Source organism: Micropterus dolomieu, linkage group LG01, assembly GCF_021292245.1.
Source record: "Micropterus dolomieu isolate WLL.071019.BEF.003 ecotype Adirondacks linkage group LG01, ASM2129224v1, whole genome shotgun sequence".
NCBI classification, from domain to species: domain Eukaryota; kingdom Metazoa; phylum Chordata; class Actinopteri; order Centrarchiformes; family Centrarchidae; genus Micropterus; species Micropterus dolomieu.
Genome location: NC_060150.1, coordinates 19,888,475 through 19,894,103, shown reverse-complemented (window position 1 = coordinate 19,894,103; position 5,629 = coordinate 19,888,475). Strand labels below are relative to the sequence as shown.

General features: G+C 37.5%; 1 protein-coding gene across 1 annotated transcript in view; it reads right to left on the bottom strand.

Moving 5' to 3' along the window:
• cubn (cubilin (intrinsic factor-cobalamin receptor)) overlaps positions 1-5,629 on the bottom strand; it is a 134,683-nt gene that overhangs the window by 37,796 nt on the left and 91,258 nt on the right. The window lies entirely within an intron of this gene.

Genomic DNA, 5,629 nt, shown 5'->3' with positions numbered 1-5,629 from the left:
CTGCTGGCAACAGGAAGTGACTTTTAACGAAGCAGCCCCCGCCGCACGTTTCACCTACGTGCACGAATTTTCTGTGGTACGTGTATCTTGTCCAGACGTAAAAAAAAGCCTCTTGGAGCGATGCCCTAAAACCAACAGGAAGTCGGCCATTTTGAATTGTACGTCAAATTTTGGATGATTTACACACTTCGTACTTTAACGAACTCCTCCTAGGGATTTAGTCCGACCGACCTCAAATTTCTGCTGTGCCTTCTAAAGGCATTGAAGATGAAAAGTTGTGCTATTTGCGAGTTTTCGTCAATGGCCGTATCCGTGGCGTGGCGTCAAAGATCAAGTCTTCGCCACGACACAGGAAGTTGTTGTAACTTCAGTGTACATGCTCACATCTGAAACAAACTTTACGTGCTTGATAACTGTCCCACCCCGCAGACATCTACACGCCAATACCGATTTATATTCATAGCAGCAAGTGCTATGTAGCTCCACATAGGGGACACAGGAAGTGACATATAGCACCTTCATGCGGGTAGCAAATTCACAGCCGCACCGGCAGAGCTCCAGAATGTGCAACTCCGCCGGCTCACACCCGGACGCGCTACAAGTGCGAGGGCCCGCCCAACGCTGCTTGCAGCTTTAATTTTGTCTTACTTTTTTATTCTATTTTCTGTATGTCTTTTTTGAAATCCACATTATCCTTTGTATCACTTAATGCTAGGGGGTTACGAGATTCTTTAAAAAGGAAATCTTCTTTCTTGTTTTGTAAAAATGAAAAATCACAGTGCTATCTTCTTCAAGAAACTCACTCTTAACAACACAGTTGAAAAGTTCTGGTCAAATCAGTGGGGAGACAAAATAGTCTTTAGCCATGGCACAAATAGGTCAGCAGGTGTCGCCATACTCTTAAATAATGTTCCTGGGGAGGTGGTAACTACCAAGAAGGATCTTATGGTCACTGGATAATTTGTCTGAAGTCGATGATCACTTTCTGATATTGGGAACCATATATGGGTATAATAACAATAACCAAAATAAAAATGTATTAATTAATTTCTGAAATGACAATTGCTGTTAAAGATCGAGGCCAAAGATATAAAACTGAAGACTTCATATTTGGAGGAGATTTTAATATGGTGATTGATGAGTGGCTTGACCGAAATCCTTCAAGATATCAGGGGCACCATTACAACCCTATTTTATTTGAGTTTTGTAATATGTTTCAACTAAGAGATGTATGGTACACTCTTATAGCCAAACCTTTACTTGGTTCAAACCAGATGGTTCGGTTAAATCTAGATTAGATTTCTGGCTTCTGTCAGATACTGGGTCTAACCAATTCCACAATCTCCACTGCACCTTTAACAGATCACTCCTTGATTAAACTTATTCTTACTTCTACAAATTCACGTCAAAAGAGTAAAGGGTATTGGAAGTTCAATTCGAGCCTTCTTAAATATGAACCATTCTGTCAAGAAATTATATCAGTAATCAGTGATATAAATAAAGACTGTAATTTGACAAATTATAGGGAGAAATGGGAATTCTTAAAATACAAGGCACGTCAAATTTCCATATCAAACAGCAAAAAATTAAGCAGAGCTAGTAAAAAAAGGGAAAAGGAAATTGTAAAGGAAATCAACAAAATTTGTAATAAACCTATATTAAATGTAGATTACAAACAAAAACTAATCCTTCTGCAGTCTTCACTGGACAGCATTTACATTAATAAGGCCAAAGGAGCATATATCAGGTCAAGACCAAAGTGGATAGAGGAGGGTGAAAGGAGCTCAGCCTATTTCTGTAGATTGGAGAGAAAGAGACAAGAACGAAATACTATAAAAACTCTGTTAATTGATAACCAAGAATGTACATAACCTAATAAGATTTCTAAGGAAATCTTTCAGTTTTACAGTAAATTGTACTCTTCCTCTTATTCATGTACAGCTGGTGATGCTTTCTTCAAGCCTACTAAAGAATGGATCCCTAAAGTGGACGAGTATTTTAAAAATGTATGTGATGAGAATGGACGAAGTAGAAAATGCCTTGAAATGTTTATCCTTAGACAAGTCTCCAGGTTCAGATGGTCTAACAAGTAACTTCTATAGACACTTCTGGGAACATCTGAAAGACCTTTGTTTCAACATGTTAAAAGAAGTTTCTGAAACTCTAACTCTACCAACTACAATGAAGCAAGGAATCATCACCCTCATACCCAAACCTGGTAAAGACCCCAAGCTAATTGACAATCTTAGGCCCATAACCTTACTTAACAATGACTATAAAATCTTAACTCATATCTACGCAAACAGACTAAAAACTGGTATCACTCAAATCATTTCATACACACAATCGGGGTTCATAAAAGGACGATCAATTCACAATTTCATACGACTTGTACTTGACTTACTTGATTACAATAACTTAATTGAAGATGATGGTTTTATCCTTTTTCTTGACTTTTTCAAAGCGTTTGATATGATTGAACACCAATTTATGTTTCGTACTCTAGAACAATTTGGTTTTGGTGAAAATGTTCAAAATATAGTGAAATTACTATATAAAGATACTAATAGTACTGTGTTGTTACCACAAGGTGTATCTCCAAGGTTTTCTGTTGACAAAGGCATTAAACAAGGCTGCCTCATCTCCCCTTTGCTCTTCATCGCTGCAGCAGAAATGCTTTCCATTCTGGTTAAACATTCAGATTTCGAAAAATTGACAGTGCTGGGCAAACAACTAACTATCAGCCAACTGGCTGATGACACGACTATATTTATGAAAGACAGTGACCAAATTCCTAAGGTTCTTCATACAGTTGATTACTTCTCAAGAGCATCTGGCTTAAAATTAAACCTTAATAAATGTGATGTTTTTACAATTCACAATTCCACCCTTACATCAGTTCATAATATCCCTGTAAAATCAGCGGTTAAATACCTAGGGATACACATTACTAAGGATAAGGACTTGCTCGATAATCTTAATATTTGGAATAATCTGGATAAATGCAAATCTTATTTAAACTCCTGGTCTCTAGATATCTCTATTATTGGCAGAATTTTTCTTTCAAAAATGGAGTGCATTTATTGATTCATCTATCCAGCCTACTCCTTATCGCTTCCTAAAAATGCAATAAAAGCCATAGACCAAGCTATTTTCAATTATATCTGGAAAAGGAAAACCCACTATATTAAGAAAGGCACTATAGTTAAAGAATATGAAGAAGGTGGACTTAAGGCTATTGATACTGAGTGCATTAACGGTACTATTAAAACAAACTGGTTAAGGTCATTTTTAATTCACGAAAAACAACTTTGGTTTCATATTCCCAGTAAATTTTTTATGAAGGTAGGAGGCATTGATTTCCTTCTTCGATGTGACTTTGATCTAAAAAAACTCCCTGTCAATTTATCCTCAACAAGTTTTACTGTAGTGGAGAATGATATACAAACATAATTTTACTCCTCACAACACCCCTATTTGGAATTGCAGGTATGTGTTACTTAAAAATAAATCCATATTTTTCCCACTTTGGCTAGAAAAAGGAATATGGTCTGTGATGGACTTATTGGACAGTACAGGTAACATTCTGTCATTTGAGGACTTTGGTTCCAAATTTAAGCTTTTCGACAGAGGTCATTATGCCAAGGTTTTCAAGGCAATTCCTCAAGCTGTGTGTCGGTATATAATTTATCTCAAAATACTGTGAAACCTAATCTCTCTTTGCTTTTGGTGAATGATCACAATTTCATAAATATAAAATTACCAAACTTCATCATCAGGCAAACATTTGTTAGAGAATTATATCCACCTTCTTTCCACAGAAATTCCATTTTAAAAATTTTCTCTAAAAAAGAGGCTAACTGCTTTTGCTAATGCTTTCCGGGAAGATGTGCATTATTGGTTGTTCCCTAAAGTTTTAAATTTTTCTAGTCTAACAAAGAAAAATGTTATATTTGGTAAAATTTTGAAAGACCCCTTACATGACCTGGCTATAAATTCACTTATCATTCTTGGAAAGTTTTTTATACATAAAAACAAATTCAGCTTTGAGCTGTGTCTTTACTTTTCATTTCTTAAACATATTAAGAAAAAGAATGCTACTAAGCTCTCTAAGTTAGTTGATGACCTTAAGCATACAGAAAATCCCTAGCTTTACTCCAACACTTTGCTACTTTACAGCAATCAGTCTGTGAGCGGGCCAGTGTGTTACAGCAACTAACTTCCTGTTGTTCTTGGAAAATCAGCATGTGCCTCACACATTAGCTTTACATTAGCACTAGCCCCCACCCCCTCTCCTGCATTCCCCTGAAGAGCCTTCACAGTTTAAAAAGCACTCTGCTCTAAGGTGATAGATCCAGACAGTCTCCCTCTGACTCGGACCAGCCCACCACAACCCACCTGGAGATATACTACCACCTGAGCCATGTCACACTAGTCAACAAAGATTTGATTTTTTAAATGAACTTAAATGAACTATGATTATTTGTAGAACGATACATAAAACAGAACTCCTTGAATGTTTTATCATAAATAATTAGAAAACTATATTTATATAATTGTATAACATTTTAATTGTTATTTACACTGGGTCTATGGTGAGGTGGATGAAATACATCTTTGCATTAGTCCACTACATCACTATCACAAGAACGTACATTCTCAGAAACTAGCATATAACTGAGTCAACCTATAAATAACTGCAAAAGCATCGACACAAACAGAGTGTTAATAAGCAGCTGGTATAACCGCTGTTCATCTGCATTGTATTACACTGTACAGGTATTGGCATTTTTAATTTTCCAGTCTTTCTACAGTGACTACATGTATAAGTGTAATATTCAAAATTCAAACTGGGCTCAGTGGGATCTGGTCATTCTCTAACTACATGCATTAGTTATGGGAAGTGAGTTCACTGCTCGCTGGGTCCGTGTTAAAACAATCAAGAGGGGGAAAAGGAGCAGGCGACCCAGCGGGACCCAGCCAGGTAACCAGACGTGAATATTGAGGGAGGGAGACGTGAGGGAAGCGACGGCCCACTCAACAGAGCTGACCACCACAGCACAGCTCTCTCTCTCTCTCTCTCTCTATTCTAGTCTTTTTCTTTGTTCCACTGCACCACTGGCCCACAGGGAAGCCTCTAGGAACTCGTGATGGCCACATTAGAGTCATACCATCAACATCTGTGCTTTTCCATTCAACCCTCTTAACTGTAACCATCAAAAGTTCCAATAATGCCATCATTAGGGCCCGAGCACGACCGTGTGAGGTCCCTATTGAATTTGCTCGGATTATATATTTAGGGCCCGAGCACGACCGTGTGAGGTCCCTATTGAATTTGCTCGGATTATATATTTTTTTTTTTTTTTTTTTTTTCTTTTTTCTGCAAAGTAGGCCCAAATGACATGGCCTAAACATACTCGAAAACTCACCAAAATTTGCAAACATGTCAGAACCGGTGAAAAATTTCGTATTCTACAAGTTTCGCACATGGGCGTTGCAAAATGACTCGCTAGCGCCACCTAGAAAATTGGAAAAAATTAGCCCCTCGTTCACGTTCAACCTACATCTACGAAATTTTCTGGGGACATGTATCATGTCAAGACGCACAAAAAAGCCTCAAGAACCCATA